Raw genomic sequence first — 20,052 nt, 5'->3', positions numbered from 1 at the left:
TACAATCCTGAAAACATTCTATTCTTATATTCTCTTACCTTATTTTAAGGAAACAGAGGCTGAACCAGATGCTCTAATTAAGCCTCTTCTAATCTTCTGAGTCAATTTGGGACCTCAACTGACATAACTAGATTTGCTACAAATCTTGAATTTAAAATTTAATTTTAGCTCTAAATTTTCATCTTTCCACCCTAATTTTGATTATTTTCTCCAAATTTTCCACATCAAATTATGTGGTAGCATAGGGCATATAATATTAACCTTCTTGGCTTTTAATCCCTCTTCTATTGCATATTGGTTGTGTGAACTAGGTTTTATCAACTGTACAATGAAGACAGAAATATGACCTAAGCATTGTTACTTTGTTGATTAACTGAGATAATATATTAAAGTTTCTTATACACAATAAGCATCCATTTTTAGTTAAAATAGCATCATTTTTTAAAAATCTTGACCTGCATTCTCAGAATCCCACAGAACTAGTATCACCTGAAGAGGTACTATAGTAATATAGCTATTAACCATGTATACCTATTTTGTAAATATTAACCTATTTAAGTTGAATGTTTTTCCAGATGCATGGATGTTAGCAGAAGATGTATTCAATAACTATCCTAATAGTTGAAGTCCACCACTATAACTACAAAGTGCATTTCATATAAGAAAAGCATCACCTATAGAAAAAGTATTTACAACTTATTCTATATATTTAATCATCTATGTAGTCATTAAATAACATTTAATGTTAATGATTTGATAGAGGCTTTAGGTGATAGAGCACCTTTTATTTTCGATTTTTTCATGAATAGATAAGACGGGAATGTAAATACAATATAATGTGAAAAACAGTGTCAGTAGAAGAGCATAGCTAAAATACCATTGGTTCTTGAGGTAAATGAAGTCTCTTTAGCTGAGATAATCAAAACAGTAGAATGGAAGATATTGCATTTATTCTAGGCATTGAACAGGTGATATGATTTATATATCCAAAAAATTAATTTTTATAGGAATTTATTTTGTTACATAAATTTAATTTTATATTTAATAGTATTTTTTAGATTATTATCTAATTAAATAGGGACTTCAAGCAAATTAATTGGAAATGCAGCAATAATTATTTTCCATAATAATAATTGTCTTTTGGAAACATCCAGATTCATTTAGATGAAAATAACTATTAAAAAAAGCATCACTTTGTGAGAGGGCTGAAATAAATAGTAAGTAATATAAAAATATTTTTGATATATAAGAATGTATTTACTTACTCCACTTGGCACCTAAGGCAAAACATGTGTTAGCTTTGGGTAATATTTATACTACTTATCAAGTCTAATTATTTTAAAGTATGTTATTTCAATTATTTAATTACCTAAATCCTGTCTTTTTAATGTTTTTGGTTTTATTGTCACATCTGAAAAACTTTTTTTTGACAAAGAAAGCAAGTAATAATAGTTTGTAATTCATATTACAAAGAGATAGACAGAATTTCTGAAATGCTTAATTGCCAGAACAAAGATCTTTTGACATACTTCTATATTGTTTGCCATCTATCAACAATAATACGATGAATGAAGACACAAAACTTTATTAGCTACTTAGGGAAATTACTTGTTTACAGAAAGCCTGTAATTGGATCCTAAATATATTAGTGCCTGAAAGTCTTTTGAAACAATTTTCATGATGCAGGAAGATAGTCCAGTAATTTGAAACTCCAATTTTTTTTGAGGATTTAAAATGTGCCAAATATCATATAAAACCACAGACACTGTTGAATTATGGCCAATTTGTTGCCTTATCTTGGGATTTCAAATGACATTTTTCTTTTAAGGAGGAATAATAAAAGGGAGTTCCGTTTGACTTGAGCCAAGGAATCATCTAAACCAAGCACAGGTTATGTCATCTTGCATGCAAAGCGTTCCTTAGACAAGAAACTGAAATGGACACATTGTATGGAATATATTGAGAAGAGATCTAAAATATCGTTGTTTATCAGGATTTCTAATTGTGAGGCTCTTTGAAGTCTTTAGGACAGCAGTTTGTTTCCAGTGAGTTTGGGGATGAGAAGGGTGGGAAATATCTCACTGGTATTTACTTTCTTTCAGAGGGACCATTGTGTAAAAGATTAGAAACACATTTCTCTCCGTCAGAGTTGAAACTGAAATAGAACATATGCTTCTTATTGATAAGATGAAAATTTAGGTCTCCTAGGAGGAGTGCAGTTTGTTTTACAAATTCTGTATATGCTAAATATATCTGTGTGTAGGCTTTGGATAAAAGGTGTTATATTTATTAAAAAACTTTTTTTTTAATAATACAAAACAGTTTATGTTGCTACACCCATCAGCCATACTCTCATGCTCCATCTTTAATGAAATACTTTTTTCCAAAACTCTAGTATCTGAAAATGACACATGCTTTCCTTGCTATTAGGGCTAGTTATGTAATCCAGTCCTAGCCAGCGAGATCTGAGAAGTCTGAGAAATGTTCTTTCTTATTAAAAGTGAATGAAAGACATTGCTTTTCCATTGCTTGATGTCCGTACCTGACCCCTGGAACTGATTGAGCCCAATTTATCACTATGAGGAGAGAGATCGCATGCAAGTGGTGATGGCAAAAGGAAGAGATGGCTACCACCACTATCATTAGCTACTTGATGAAGTTGCAACATCAATGTTGACATTACCCTACCATTATTCCTCTTATGTTGTGAGATCTAAATTTTTATTTATTTATAGAAAGTAATTCTGATACTTGTAGCCACACATCCTAACCAAAACAGAGTGATTCTATTTTTTCTGCAAGAACAATACAGTTTGGTAACCTGAAGGCTTGATGTAATGAATATACCCTAGGGTGACCATGAATTGTGTTCTTGTGTAACACCCTCTACTTTATTGTGGGCAAAGTAAGTACATTATTTCTAACAGTATGGGAAGGTGGCTATCTTATGTTAGGTTAGGTTAAGTTATACCATAAGACTATTTTAGCAAACTAGAATGAATTCTCTTAAAAGCCACATGGAAAAAAAACAAAGGTAGTCAAGTACAGGCCTGGATTACAGCAGTAAGAGAATAAAAACCTTTGAATTCTACCTATTAAACAGTGTGTCCGTAAAGTCATGGTGCACTTTTGACCAGTCACAGGAAAGCAACAAAAGAAAATAGAAATGTGAAATCTGCACCAAATAAAAGGAAAACCCTCCCAGTTTCTGTAGGATGATGTGGCAGCATGTGCGCATGTGCAGATGATGATGTAACACCGTGTATACAGCAGAGCAGCCCACAACCATGCCAGTCGAGATGCGGATGGTACAGAGGAAAGTTCAGTGTGTTCTGTGGCTCGCTAAATTTGAATCCGTGACCAAAGTGCAACGTGAATATCCACGCAGTTATAACGAAGCACCACCACATAGGAATAACATTACCCAGTGGGATAAGCAGTTGAAGGAAACTGGCGATTTGGTGGAGAAACCCCTGTTCTGGTAGGCCATCAGTCATTGACAAGTCTGTAGAGGCTGCACGGGATAGCTACCTAAGGAGCCCTAAAAAATCTGTGCATGAGCCCACACCAAACTGCATTGAATAGGTATGAAACTGGGAGAGTTTTCCTTTTATTTGGTGCAGATTTCACATTTCTGTCGTCTTCTGTTGCTTTCCTGTGACCGGTCAAAAGTGCACCATAACTTACGGATACACTGTATAAGCTTGAAAGAGATCACTGAGCTTCAAAAAAGAAAGAATTCAGTCCAGAAACCCTTGATTATAGTTTTGTAAGACTCTGAGCCTAGTCCAGTTAAGCCATGCTCAGATTCCTGACTTATGGAAAGCATGAGGTAATAAATGTATATTATTTTATGCCTCTATGCTTTTGGTAATTTGTGATGCAGTACTTGATGACTGATACATCAGGTCAACAATACTTGTTCTGATGGGTAATTTTAATTTCACAATTATTTAAAATTCACCACATCTAAAATTGAGGTCTCTGTCTTGCACCCTAAACAATATTTTTTCTGACTTCTAATTTTTAACTATTTTACCCTTTAATAGTATTGATGACATCCACAGATAAAATATACATAACATATTGATCTTTCTAAGGCAACCTTATGTTATGCTTCCTCCTTACTAGGTGTCATCTTGCTTTGGTGTATATGTTTTTACATATGCCAGTGAACTGGCAAAGATATTTGAAGATATTAAATATTAGCACTTCACAATTTGTTGTTCAAATTCAGTGTGAAAAAATAGGCACTCTTGTACAACACCAATGGGCATGATAAATTAAACAAACTCTTTAAAGGCTAATCTGGTAATATATTTTAAGGTTTTGAAAATATTCTTACTTATTACTTTGACTTATTGAATAATTCAACCCAAGTGCCAAATCTAGTGCTTAACACATCTAATCAAGTTGCTTATATTCAAAACAAAATTCAAGGTGTTTCCTCTCAGACTTAGTCCCCAACCCCTGTCAAAAGTCACCATTTCAGCAAATATTACTTCTATTCACTCAGTTATTTCAGCTTGCATCTTCCTTCCTTCCTTCCTTCCTTCCTTCCTTCCTTCCTTTCTTCCTTCCTTCCTTCCTTCCTTCCTTCCTTCCTTCCTTCCTTCCTTCCTTCCTTCCTTCCTTCCTTCCTTCCTTCCTTTTTTTTTGTATGTTACAGAGAGAGAGACAGAGACAGAGAAAGAGAGAGAGGAACAGATAGGGACAGACAGACAGGAAGGGAGAGAGATGAGAAGCATCAATTTTTCCTTGAAGCTCCTTAGTCTCTTCAGTTGTTCATTGATTGCTTTCTCATATATGCTTTGACAAGGGTGCTGCAACAGAGTGAGTGACCACTTATTCAAACCAGCAACCTTGGTCTCAAGCCAGAGACTTTGGGCTTCAAGCCAGTGACCTTTGGGCTCAAGGCAGTGGCCAAGTGACCATGGGGTCATGTCTATGATTCCACACTCAACCCAGCCACCCTGTGCTCAAGCTGGTGAGCCCACACTCAAGCCAGCAACATTGAGGTCTTGAAACTGGGTCCTCCACATCTCAGACCTATGCTCTATCCACACTGTGCTACCACTTGGTCAGGCCAGCCTAGGTACTTCTCTTCTCCTACTCTCTGTATCATTCAAAATTAAGTGTTTACAATTTACATTTGTCATTTCTACTCTCTAGACAGAGTGATCTCTTAATAACATTATGTTATTGATAGATATTAGTAACTAGGTTACTATTAAGAGAAAATTCTTCAATTATACCTCATTACATGTGTATCAAGAATGTCCTCACATTCACTGTTGTATGGTTATTTTGGTGGCTTTTTCTTTGATTATATTGAGTAGATAATGATACAGAGAATGTCAGATCTAAAAAGACCCTAGGTATCATCTAGTTAAAAAGTCTTATTTTGTTAATAAGATAACAGAGTTCTCAGTATTTCAAAGTCATGTTACCTTAAGTTATGTAGCGCTAAGGATAGATTTTTCTATGTTTGGATGTTGTTCAAATTCAGATAATTTTATCTTCTGCCTTAAACTAGGTAAATTGTTTGTGATATATTGTGTAGTTCCAGTTTTATTATAAAATACATCATTTTAATGAATGGAAAAATCAAGGTATAGAACCTGAAAACTTTATTGTTTTTTTCTCCTGAACTAAATCCCGTGTACTTTATTTAATAAAAAAGCAAGCTTGAATTCTGACTTCATCACAGAATAATTATAACATAGAATAAATTATTTTTCTACCTTTCACTTTTCTCTTTTACTGTATAGTATAGTAATTGTGCTTCAAGGCTATTTTGAACATTAAGTAAAATTTGATGTTTTATAATGCTTTGTATAATTTATCACAGAATGGATAGATGTTTCAAACAAGTCAGCTATCATGTTGTTGCCCTTAGTGTTGTCTCTGTAGTGGCAAATTACATTTTTAATGAGAAGCTGATAAGAATATTGATCCTACAACAAAACCATACTAATTCTATTTTGGTAGACTTTTAGTTTTCTATGCAAAATAGATCTATTTATAATTTTATTTCAATAACAACTAAAATGCTTCTGAAATACTACTCAGTCATAAAACTAATTACTGAAGAAATAGGTGGATCCACAATATTTTTGAGTTTACACAATAGGAGATTCCACTAATTTGTAAAACTATGATTGCCTTGGCCCTAAGACTAGGCTCTCCTATAATATCTAGTCTAGCTTTTTAAAATATACTATCCATAATTAAAAAAAAAGAACATTGGTACAAAGTTTTCATCTAATCAGATTAAAATTTTAGACTGAAATTTTTTCTTTCAGGTTCAGTATCCAGTTCTGTTATTGATTGTATTAATTGTTAGCAAATATGATATAATGTATTTTTAAGATAAGTAAACATAAGACATGTTTATCAACGTTGGCCATCTAGACTTTATATCATTATTTTCTGCTACTTTTTTTTTCTCTGCTGCTATGAGCAGCATGTGACTACTTATTAACCACAGTAGTTTCTAGATAATAAGAATGGTACTTTGACTTGGGATTACATTGATTAATAAAGTGAGGCAACTGCCATGCCACATATAAAGTGACCTAAGAATAATTTAGTTTCTACTCAATGATCAATAGCTTTACTCAAGACTATAAATAGTTGGCAGAATTTTAATTGCAACTATATTATGTTAAATTATATTCAACAATTAATTCTTGTTATATATCCAGAATATTTGAAGTTCCACTTCTATCTAAACTGTAAAAATTATAATTTCTTTCTCATTCTTCACATTTCCCTTCAAAAATTTAATCTAGAGAATTGCTTTGAATTTGGTTTAATATTTTATGAAGAACTTATTTGATATAGAGAGTTAAACTATTTGTCTTTCATTCTAAATTTTTTCTACAATTGATTAAATTTATTGAGGTTTTACATTTGTTGATTAACAGAAATATCATAACTAGTTTTTATCTTTTGTTTTTACTATTTTTGTTTTTATCTCAAATAACTATTCATTTATCAAGTAGTAATATAATAATTTCAAAATTCAGTTACTTTATAAAATAGTGTGAAGGAGAAAGCAAAAAAGGATGATGACGTGTAAGGCCAATTCAAGTGGGGTCCACATCTCTACACAAATTAGGTTAGGCTGTCCAAAATATTCATTTGAAATTACTTTATTGAGCTAAATTCATGAGGCAAATAAGCCTCATGATATTAAGAATTCACACATTCTTATGTTTGAAAAACACTTTATAACATTATTCTTGATTGTTAAAATTATATATGGTAGTATCATTCTTTTTTTAGATGAAAAAACTTAAGGCTAAGAGCTTTAATTAAAATTGACTGGAACACACAATTAATTAGTGTCTGGGCATAATGTGCCCTGTATCTGCCTGACTTCAGAGCAGATGTTCTTTTTAAGGTAACATGATTTTTCTTTCAGATAAAAGTATTGACTAAGAGTAGCTGAAACACTAGGGGACATGAAATTTCCTAGTGCTCAAAATATCTGATAGAGAGAGGAATCACTCATTCCTGATTTTTCTTTTGTGATGGCAAATGGCTTCTAAAACAGTTTCAGGAAAATGGTAAGTTACAAGGTTTGGATTGTTTATATTTCTTTTTTTAAAACACTGACAAAACACATACATTCATGTGCACATACATACACTCTTAAACATATTATTCTCATTTAGATAATCAGCATTCATACCTTTTATAACTTCATATATTTTGTAAAACTCTTTAAATTCCAGGAATAAGGTTTATGATATATTATAATAATAAAAATAAAATATATTTTTTGTAATTTAACTGTTATTATTATCTTTTATAGCTACAGACTATACTTGGGCCTTTGCACATGCTGATTCTGCTAATGACATTTTACTCTCTATATTCACAGATCTTCAACTGATGAACAAAAAGGTAACTTATACTTACCATGTAGTAGAAAACTTGGAAGTACATTTTTGCTTATTTTTCATTATAGTATATTTGAAATTTCTTAAGAGCAGTAATTATTTCTCTAGAGCCTAACGTGAACCTTAGCATAATGTTTAAAGCTTATTAGCTTAATAAAAACTATTGAATAAAATATTAACTAATACATCTATATATTTATTGCCATTAATTTTCAAGTAGTCATAAAAATATTATTTGGAGGCAATACTAGCAAAACCAAATGAGAAATCTTATACTTTGGTGAGCAGAAATAACAACAAAAATTTATTCAGTAATTATCACAAATGCAGCATGCTAATTTTGACCTAATGCACAGAGGTATCAACAGAGTCAACACTGGGCCATTTTTTTTAGTTTGGAAAGCACCTTCTGGGCAACTAACTAAAAAATAAATAAATACAATAAAATTGACTAGATGTACAACACAAAAAATAACTTCCTGGTAATTCTTTTATTTAAAAATAGGCCAGTTGAGATTATAATAAAACCCTTTTATTGTCTATTCATTTATGTTGGGCAAATAAGTGATTTTTTCTAACCTTTAGTGTTAAAGATGGCCACTGCCCTCACATGATACAACTAATTGCCCTTCTTGCTTGGGAAGGGGCTTGGTTGTGCTAATGTGTGCTGGAGGAGGGGGTTGTTCTCCAAAAAAGTTTTAAAAGGAGGAGCTAGGAGGCCATTTTGGAGAGAGAGAGAGAGAGAGAGAGAGACCACGTTGTCCCAGGGGAGAGATAGAGGTGACGTGGAGTAGAGCAGGCAATCAAAATGGAAGCAAAGAGGTGGGAACTTTTGATTCTAGGAAAACTCGAATGAGTCAGTGGCTTCGGGAACCCTGAATGGAAAGGGAAGTGTTTGCCCCTGTGTGTTTTTAGTCGCTTCTCCAGTGCGAGACTAGAATAAAGAAAAATGGACCACCAGTTTTTGGCTCTGCAATTTCATTACCATCTGTCCGGATCAAATGCAAACCTGTAAGAGCCAGGCAGCTGTGACGGTGGCCACAGATACTGGTTTTACAATGTAGAGAGACAATATTTATGAAGATGAATTTTAATTCATTTTTGGGTTAGTGCTTTCTTCCTTCAGCTTGAACTAGTGCATGGACTATTCTTAACATTTTTAGTATAAATTGACCTGATTTCTGTCCCCTACCCTGACATCCATGAAAATATAACCTATTGACTAAAAGAGCTTACTCTAAATAGTAAATTCATTTACAAAATAATTTCTGATGTCAGAGAGTAGTAATGCAATTTGTGTTAACAATTCAATAGTTTCAAAATATAGACTGAGATTTTACTTTCCCCATTTTCTTTGTGCTATTGTGCTTTCAAATAAACTTGCCTATATTGATCTTTTTCTTAACATTTCTACATTCCTATGACTTAATTGACTTTATCCTATTTTTCTAAAAGTTTTTGTTAAGGAAACATAAGACTATGTACAGCTAATGGACAAAGGAAGGGGACAGTAGATACTGAGAAGAGGAAAAACAAGAGAAGTCAGATCTGTATTTCTATGGAAATGAAGTGTTGGAAGAAGTTTGCTTCCCTGCTGTTTCAGGATGGATGTTGGATCTATGGCAATAATGCAGCTAAGGTCTGTTAAGAGACTCCGGGATTTGGGCTGGTGCCGTCTTTATGCTTAGCGGCACAGCTGGTGCAGGTGCATTTTCAGCCATAATAACTAATAACATTCCCGGTGGAAACATTCGACTGTGGTAAAACAGACAGAAATCTATTATAAATGTGAGTGCAATGTCAATGTTTACAGAAGGAGGTCAAATAACAGGATTCTATTTGGTAAATGTCAGTACTGTATGAGTAGAAAGCATTCACAATATTTGCATTCTTATTAGAATGATATGTGCAAAACCCATAAATATTTCATAGATTTTTTTTTACTTCTATTCTTTTCCTTCCTCATCAGAAATTACTTTTTTTCACATTTTCTCTGAGTCTCAAAGTTCACTCTGTTGCTTATGTGCTTTCAGCATTTGATTTTATATGGTGAACCACTGGACTAGTATAATGTTTAGATCAACAGTAACTTATTGTGACATAGTGAAGGCTATTATTCAGAGGTAAAACCTAGAACTGAAAGTTCTTTTAATGTGAATCCACTCAAAACCATACCCAGAACTTTACTCAGCCACCTTAAATCAATCATATTTTATCTTGTATTGACTCATCCACTCTGATTAGAATCTAGCATAGTGAGATGAATCAGATCAAACATATGTGATCACATTTTTTAACACAAACAAAACCCTAAAAACCATTTGATTTGTAGTGAGAGATATATAAATACTCTATTTTTAAACATGCATTCAAGTGATATTTCTTTTGGGGACCAATATTGAAATTATATAATTATTTGAAACCAGAACTTGTAAGTCTGGTGTATTATGTTATTAGTATTTTTGGTTATACATTTAGTCATTGTTTTCTGTAAAGAGAAGTAAAGACTGTTTATTTATAGATTATAGAAAAGTAGGCAATCCTTCACTGGAGTTTATTTACTATTACCGTTCCTTATGTCAGCATCTAATAGCAATCTGTTCAAGGGAGTGTGAGTATAGTGATCACAGAGTCTTTGTTCTCTACAGGTGGGTTTATAAAAAAAATGTCATCTTAAAAATAGGTTGTATGAAAGTTTAGAAAGTTAAGTAAAAAAAATTCTGATATCAGATGTTAAATCAAAATTTAATCTAATTTTAATCATATTTTAATAAATTTTAATCTGATTCCATGTGAAAAGTATGGTGGAGATTTCACTAAAGAGCCCTCTTATACAAATATTTTTTTCTTTTTATTTAATTAATTGTGTTTCTATAGATTCTAGGGTCACCCTGAATGTATCCCCCCACCTCCATATTCCCCTCAACATCTCCCTTGCTCCCCTCCTCACAGCACCTTCCCCCCTTCCCTTCAGGTTTATCCCATTCTATCATCCCCTTTCCCTCTGTCCTCTTTTTCTCTGGTCCCTTTGATTCCTCTTCTGTCTCAATTCTGTTCCTCAGTTCTCACTGTTCCTTGGATTTATCAAATGAATGAGGTCATATGATATTTTTCTTTCTTTGCCTGGCTTATTTCACTCAACATAATAGTTTCCAGGTCCATCCATGTTGTCAAAAAAGGTAATAATTCCTTCTTTTTCATAGCCCCATAGTATTCCATTGTATATAGGTACCAATGCTTTTTAATCCACCTGTCCACTGACAGACACTTGGGTTGTTACCAGATCTTCGCTATTGTGAACAATGCTGCCAAAAACATGGGGGTGCATTTCTTCTTTTCAAACAGTGCAATGGTGTTCTTGGGGTATATTCCTAAAAGTGGAATAGATGGGTCAAAAGGCAGTTTGGTTTTCCTGCAGCATTGGTTTGGTTGTAATAAATTTCTTGAAGTTTTTTGGTTTTGTTTTTTGTCTGGAAAGCTTTTAATTTCTCCTTCAATTTTAAATGTTAGACTTGCTGGATAAAGTAGTCTTGATTGTAGGCTCTTGTTCTGCATTACTTTGAATATTTCTTGCCATTCCCTTCTGGCCTCAAGTGTTTCTGTTGAGAAGTCAGATGTTATCCTTATGGGGTTCCTTTGTAGGTGATAACCTTTTTTTCTCTAGCAGCTTTTAATATATTTTTCTTTATCTCTTTGCTTTGGTATTTTAATTATGATGTGTCTTGGTGTAGGTTTTTTGGTTTTCTCTTTAATGAAGTTCTCTGTGCTCCTTGAACATGTATGACCCTGCATTAATTTAGAGAAGTTTTCAACTGATTTGATTGAATAAAGTTTCTATTCTTTGTTCTTTCTCTTCTTCTTCAGAAACCCCTATGATATGGATGTTATTTCTCTTCATGTTGTCACAGAGCTCTCTTAGAGTTTCCTAAGTCTTTTTGAGTCTCTTTAGTTTTTCTGCTCTGCTTCCATGCCTTCGTTTATCTTGTCCTCCAATTTGCTGATTCGATCTTCAGCTTCATCCATCCTGCTTTTAATTCCTTCCATTGTGTTCTTCATTTCTGCTATTGTGTTTGTCATCTCTGACTGATTCTTTTTAATATTTCAATGTCCTTTTTTATACTTGCTATCTCTTTATTTAGGTGTTCATAAAAACCACCCATTGTTGTTCTAAGATTCCTAAGCATCCTAACAATCAGTATTTTAAACTCTGCATTCGGAAGTTTGGTTATTTCCATATCACTCAGTTCATTTTCTGGAGATTTCTCTTGTGGTTTCATTTGGATTGCACTTCTCTGTCTTCTCATTATGTCTATGTATTTGGGTGTTTTGTTTGTAGAGCTGGCTGAGTTTAGGTTTGGTGTTGTCTGCCTCCAATTTTCAGTTGTGTTGTTTCTAGGTCTTCTTGGGTTGGCATCAGCTGTTATTTGCAATCCACTGTCATATTTCTTTTTTAGTAGAGCTGCTTTGAAGTCTTGATTTGTTTGTTTTCTTCTCAGTTATCTTATCTTGGTGGTAGTCTTTTTACTGATCTCAGTAGGGGTCTTACTTAAAACTGTCCAGGAGTGTGATGGGTGTAACCTGAGACTCTGAAGGCCTGATCTGCCAGTTACTTTGTCCCGGGGATGGGTGCTTTTTCCACTTCAGTAGGGGGTGGTATATCTCAGATCTCCATGGAGACCTGAGTTACTGTCCCTCTTCCTCACTTTTTGTTTTCAGCTGTGTCTTGTTGTGCTGATTGGAGCTGGAGAGTTGTCTGGAGAGGGGTCATCTGGAAACACTTTAATCTTGTACTGTGTGGAAGGATTAACCCCTCCCCCATCTGTGGCCACTTCCAGCACTGGATGAGTCAGCTTTTCATGTCCTCCCATTCATTCCTCTGCTCGTCACTGTCTGTCTCTCTCTCCCCCTTTTCCTTTTGGAAGACAAGCCAGCCCTTTCAACACACCTAGTTCCCAGGTCACCAGCAAGTGGCTGTAATGTTTTCTGCTCTTTTCTTTAGAATGAGAGCCCTTCCGGGCTCTCATCCTTATCCCCTCCTTTGTTCCTGTAAGCAGGGGTGACCTACTGCTCCTTGGCGCTCCCTACCAAGCTTGGTGTGGCTTCTTCTTTACTCCTTGGTTTTTGAGAGTTGTTCTTGTAGTCCAGAGTTGGTTTTTCATGCTGATTGTTCGTAAATTAATTTATAATCCAGTTTGGTGGTGTGAGCTGGGAGTCTGTGCATCTGCCTACCCCACTGCTATCTTCAGGTCTGTTTCTATACAAATATTTTTTAGTGCACTTTTTCAATCTGTGATTTTTAGGAGTTTTCAATGGTCAGACAATATGATTTTACAGAGTTTCACTCATGAAACTTGTTGAAGATTATTAACCTTACTAACTCTATAAATAAAAACATTTCTCTCAATAAAAAAAAATGACTTCTAAAAGCAGTGACATACTAGACTGGGAAATTCCATAGGTACATACCATGCTCGGTAATTGGAGTGAAGAAAAATATTTTAAAATTTGTACTCTGAGACGATAAATGGAAATATGGAAGGCTCCAGAAAGATTTGTGTATGATAATAGTCTACAAGATATATAATATATTCAAACATAAAAATAAACAGTTATCCAGTGTAAGACTGATATGATTTGAATCAACATGACTAAAAATCAGTTCCATGGGATTTACAGAAATATCACAAAGCAAAACCTTAGTGAAAGATCTCTGAATGGATATGTATGTAAAATGTTAGTTACGTACTTAATTTGCTTTGAAGGCATCTGAAATGAACTCCTAAAGCCAACCATATCCTTATAAGGGTATGATGCATTATTTTAAATTTCACCATTTAACACTCTAATTTATCCAGTTTGTAGTGGGATTTCTTATAAAATGTAATACTGGTTTCAAAACCTTGGAAAAAAACTAAAGGTACTAATTGATTATAAGATATAGCTAAATTTAAGAAACATTACAATATCAAAATATTACAATTGAGAAAATACAATATTTATTAAAAGTTAACAAAATTAAATCTTAAATATTTTTCAGAAATTCACATATTAAAGTCATTCATAACTGTAGTGGATGCTATGGTAAGATACTCTGATCTTCTCTTCAAGATTAAAATGCTCATTACTCTAGCCATTAAGAGAATAGTAACATTCAGGTTGGTCCCTGATAACCGTCCCAGCTTCCGAGATTGCTTTGAGATTGGCTGACGTTTTTTCTTCTGCCCAATTCTGTTTCACAAAGGTATTTTTGAGATATTCTCCCAAAAATAATCTGTATGCAAATCTCAGAGTCTTAGAATCTATTGATGAATGTCAACAACACATTTTATAAAGTAATTAGTATTAATTTTTATACTATAAGTTAAATGTATATCACATTAATGAAAGAACTGAATGACTAAAAAGAAGTAAAAATTAAAAAGCTCAAGTTTGTTGGATGACTGAAAATTAGTCAAATATACAGTGTGTCCATAATGTCATGGTGCACTTTTGACCAGTCACAGGAAAACAACAAAAGACAATAGAAATGTGAAATCTGCACCAAATAAAAGAAACCCTCCCAGTTTCTGTAGGATGATGTGGCAGCATGTGCACATGTGCAGATGATGACATAACACCGTGTATACAGCGGAGCAGCCCACGGCCATGCCAGTTGAGATATGGATGGTACAGAGGATAGTTCAGTGTGTTCTGTGGCTCACTAAATTTGACTCTATGACCAAAGTGCAACGTGAATATTGGCGCATGTTTATAACGAAGCACCACCACATAGGAATAACATTACTTGGTGGGATAAGCAGTGGAAGGAAACTGGCATTTTGGTGGAGAAACCCCTGTTCTGGTAGGTCATCAGTCAGTGACGAGTCTGTAGAGGCTATATGGGATAGCTACCTAAGGGACCCTAAAAATTCTGTGCGTGAGCCCACATCGAACTGCACTGAATAGGTATGAAACTGGGAGAGTTTTCCTTTTATTTGGTGCAGATTTCACATTTCTGTCGTCTTTTGTTGCTTTCCTGTGACCGGTCAAAAGTGTACCATGACTTTACGGACACACTGTATAATGCTTATATATATATACTTTGAACTACTGACTTTGTTAACAAATGAAAAAATGGTGACGTTATATAGCTACAATTGTTCCTTAAAACATAAAAGTACTGCCTGCCCAGGTGGTGGCATAGTGGATAGAGCATCAGACTGGGACACGAAGGACCCAGGTTAGAAACCCAGAGGTCACCAGCTTGAGCATAGGCTCATCTGGTTTGAGAAAGGCTCACCAGCTTGATCCAAGGTTGCGGGGTTGAACAAGGGGTCACTTGATCTGCTGTAGCCCCTTGGTCAAGGGGGGCTATGAGAAAGAGATCAAAGAATAACCAAGGTGCCGCAAGGAAAAATTGATGCTTCTCATCTCTCCCTTCCAGTCAGTCTCTCCCTATCTGTCCCCCTATCTGTCCCTCTATCTGTCTCTCTATCTCTGTCACAAAAATAAAAAACAAAACCAGAAAAGTACTAACAGAGGGCTTGATATTGTTTTAGGATTACTAGACTGTGAGAAACATTTTAATGTTTCTAGAACTTTGAAATTTGTTCTAAATTAAGTGATATTTTGAAATAAACAGATTAATTAGCTTTGAGCCCAGATCAAACATTTTTTTCTATTGCAATGAGGGAAATATTTTTTGCATTGAAGTGCTAGAGAATTTACTGTTTTCACTTTTATGCAGTTAAAATATCAAATGTTAAAGATATTTATGTTTCTCTCTTATCTTTCTAATATTATTATAAGTAAAAATAAAAAATGAACTTACATATTTTAAAAACTTTCAACAATAATTTAAAAAGTACTTTGCAATCAGAAGGTAACTAATATAAATTTTGGACTAAATGGACATCACTTTTTGACTAAGTTAATTATTTATTTAATTAATTAATGCATATTATATTGTTACATTTAAGATATTACTAAATGAGCTTGTATTTCTAAATAATATAATACTTCAATTACTTGCAATGATATATCCTAGTGATATAATTTTGAGATTCAATTTTCTTATCTTTCAAATATATCCATATTAATATTAAACAAAGCAACATATGTAAAGTGCATTGAATACTGCCTGACACAGTAGTTACAAAATATTACTTTATTTTCCTCTTTATTAGCCAACCTTATTATAGATATTCTATTGAATAATTTAAAAACAAGTATCTACAGCAAATGTCATAGACTTCTAATAAATGACAATCTATATTGTTATTATTATTATTATTAAAAACAAGATTCTGTTTTAGTTTAATCTCATTATACTATACAAGAATAACCTTAGAGGACTGATTGATGATTTCATGTATAGATTTTTCATTATTGCTAAATTTGGTCAGTTTCAGCAAATTGGATCTATTTTAAAGGGGCAATTAATCAAAAATATTTCTTGATTGTAAACCATGTCTGTAGTTCTTGGAATAAGCAATTTTTGTACTCACAGTATTTGTCTTTGATGAAAGGTAGTATAATAGAGAATTATAAATGCCAAATTATGTATTAACAAAGACTTTTAAAAGCTCACCCTTGCAGTGCTGTAGAATTATATGTCCTTACTTAATATTTTTGAAGATAATATCAGGATATTTTTAATTCAATACTTAGACTAGATATAAGGAGGAAGAAGTTCTTTAGGAATCAAATAGCTTTGTTGCCAAATCTTCAAAATATTTTAAGTGGTATTTAAAGTTTATGCTAGAGAACTGATTTTTTTATCCAAAAATTTTTTCTAAGTCAAACCCAGAGTTGACTTAAGATGGAAATTCAGGAATGGTTAGTTGTGAGTATAATATTATTTAAATTAACATAGGCCACTTAATATTATTTTGTTTTAAAAATTCTTGGCCCATAACAATATGTTCCTCTTAAAGGACTTAATTTTTAGAGGTCTATGAAAAAAGTAATTTCTCTGAGGAAGTTTGTTTATTTTCAGAGTATTTTTTTATTTTTAAATAGGTTCAAATCTAGATAAAGTAGAAAACATTTAAGAAACAATGAACTCTAATTTTCAATTTATTCAGATATGTATGTGTATTTTTGTATACACACACACACAATGTTATATAATTTCCGTACATATATCTACATATACCTATATGTTTTCATATATATAAGTTTAATATGTAAATAAATGTTTATGCTTACATTAATATATATACACATACATTTATATATACATATGTGTACACATATACAAACACACTAAATCTATATGTAGAATTACTAACAGTTCCCTGTTAGTGAATTGTTTCCAGACAATGAGAAATTTGGTTTTCATTATCATCAGAGGAATTACTTACTTTCTCAATTAACATATGTGCCTTAATCTCCCACCCATTCCTACAGCATCATCTGTCCATCCTTCTTTGCTTCGCCTCCACTGACTGACTTCTTCTGATGGCCCCCTCTTTGACCCTTATCCCTTCATTGCTCCTCTTGGATTCTGACATCTGCATGCTGGAAGGGGAAGGAAAGGAAGCAAGGATGGTAATGGAAGGAATGATGAAAACAGACCTTGTTAATTATTTTGAGGCTCACCATAGATGATTAAAGAATAACCATACACAGTCAAGTATGGATATGATTACAGACATGATAGCGATAGCTAATAAGATGGCTGGATGTTTCTTTACCATTGTACATTTTAGTAACCAGTTTACTTATTTATTTTAATTATACATAATGTTTTATTGCCATTTGCAAAATTTTACTTTTTAAAATGATAACAATTAGTTCCTATCCAGACATTCTTAGGCAGATTTGACTGGTGTTTTTAATTTTACAACTCTTTTATTTATTTTATTGTAAAATACAGATATTTTCTCTCAAATAACTAGCTCAAGAAGGGAAATTCAGATTTATTTATCTGAAAAACAATTGAAATTCTAGAAAATGCAATATATTTCAATTGTAATATATGAACCACTTCCAGAAATCCAAAGACAAATCAATTTAATTTCATAAATATACAGTTAATACGTGCTTTAATACACCATGCTTTGACACTAATAGCTAAAGCTGTAGGTTTTAAATATAACTATTGTAATACCACAACAATAAAAAATTAGATTTTATTTTGGAAATAAAAAACATTGTGAACAACATTAACCCCCCAAAGTCTAGACTTCCATTTTGTGTAGAATATCTGTATGGGAAATAGGCTCTATCTAAAAGTAAAATAAATAAAATGGTCTTTGGAATTTAAAATCCTCTGTGGTTTAAGAATGCATTCATTGATTTTCTTCTTATTTTCACTACTGTGCTTCTCATATTTGATTCAAGCTGAGTTTATAATATTATATTCTACTAGTCAAAGGACAGTTAACATTTTTTTTTTTCAGAGAGAGAGAGGGATAGACAGGGACAGACAGACAGGAACGGAGAGAGATGAGAAGCATCAATCATTAGTTTTTCATTGCGTGTTGCAACACCTTAGTTGTTCATTGATTGCTTTCTCATATGTGCCTTGACCGCGGGCCTTCAGCAGACTGAGAAACCCCTTGCTGGAGTCAGCAACCTTGGGTTCAAGCTGGTGGGTTTTTTGCTCAAACCAGATGAGCCCGTGCTCAATCTGGTGACCTCGGGGTCTTGAACCTGGGTCCTCTTCATCCCAGTCCAATGCTCTATCCACTGCGCCACCGCCTGGTCAGGCAGTTAACATTTATTCAATAATTTAAATAGTGCTATCAGTCCTGTTAATAACAAGGCATTACCTTTTTATTTTTGTGTTCAAATTAAAATTTTGTAATGGTAAACTTCAACAAGTGAAATAATTAAACTGTAAAATGACTATTTCAGAACCAAAACTTTATGTTAGAAATGTACTTTGTTTCAAACGTCTAAAAAAATTATATTTTTATTTAATATAGTTCATATTCATTATTTGCTTATCTGGAAAGAACAGTGGATATGAAACTCATGTAAATAAAGCCAAGGATGAGAATACAGAAAAATTTGCAAGAGAAGTTTAATATAACAAAAGATAAAATAATGTAATATATTTGAGAATAAAACTGCTATACGATAATCTTTGTGATGTGTATCATAACTGTGCATGAGTGATACACTCTAAGTTTTTTGTCCTGAGGAACCTGGTACAGTAATGTGGTAAGAATAAAACCACCAGGAAAATGCTGGGCATCATATGTAATCATACTGGAAACAAAACTTACATCATTGGACTAACTTGTGTGATGTTGCAATATTTAAATTAATAACACTAATAAGTTTTAGTTTCTACAAATTATACAAAAGTTCATTAACAGTGGAAAAAGTGCAGAGGAGAGTAGTCTCATTTTTTTTTCTTTTTACAGGGGGGAGAGCATACAGAGTGAAACAATGAATGAAAAATAAAATATTGCTATAGTATACTTTAATTCACACTCAAGCCAAGAGAACGGAAACATACTTTAAGATCCATAAATTCACAACTAGGTAGCATTATAAAAAATTGTGGTATACAAAAACAGGAACATGTACGTTTATACAACAGTAACCTAAGATAATTAATATTTAGTAAATTATAGATTTTCTTACCCTCAAGAAGCAAAACTTACAACTTATAAAAAGTATTTAAAATAAGCTTAAGAAAACATAAAAATAATTAAGATAATTACTATTATAAATATAATTTATATATACTCTTTAAATTTGTTATGTGGGTAAACAAACATGGGATACTTGATCAAAATAATAACTGGATGTGTGGACAACTGACCCATTATAACAAATATAATATCTATAATATTTGAAGTTATTTATAGAAATATTAGAACTTGTGAAAGACTAGTGAAGAAAAAAATAATACGCTAGATTTGTCATTAGTAACCTCTTTTTTATAGGATTTATTTTTACATTCAGAATTCTAGCCTTCTTCAAAATGGATTTCAAACTCCATCTAACCTTTTTTCTTTCATTTATTGTTGGAATATAATAGTAAACCAGCTTTACAATAGCTTAACCAAATAGCAATTTTATTTTTTTAATAAGCATATGTAGTTATCGCCCGTCAGGGCTACCATAGAAAGTCTATAGTTGCCAACAGGGACTTAAGCTCTTCTTGTCTCTTAACCAAGATATTCTTGAAGCAGAGTTTTTG

The sequence above is a fragment of the Saccopteryx leptura genome, chromosome 5 (genome assembly GCF_036850995.1).
Source record: "Saccopteryx leptura isolate mSacLep1 chromosome 5, mSacLep1_pri_phased_curated, whole genome shotgun sequence".
NCBI classification, from domain to species: domain Eukaryota; kingdom Metazoa; phylum Chordata; class Mammalia; order Chiroptera; family Emballonuridae; genus Saccopteryx; species Saccopteryx leptura.
The sequence above is the reverse complement of the archived record's forward strand: the minus strand, read 5'-3'. Positions refer to the sequence as shown.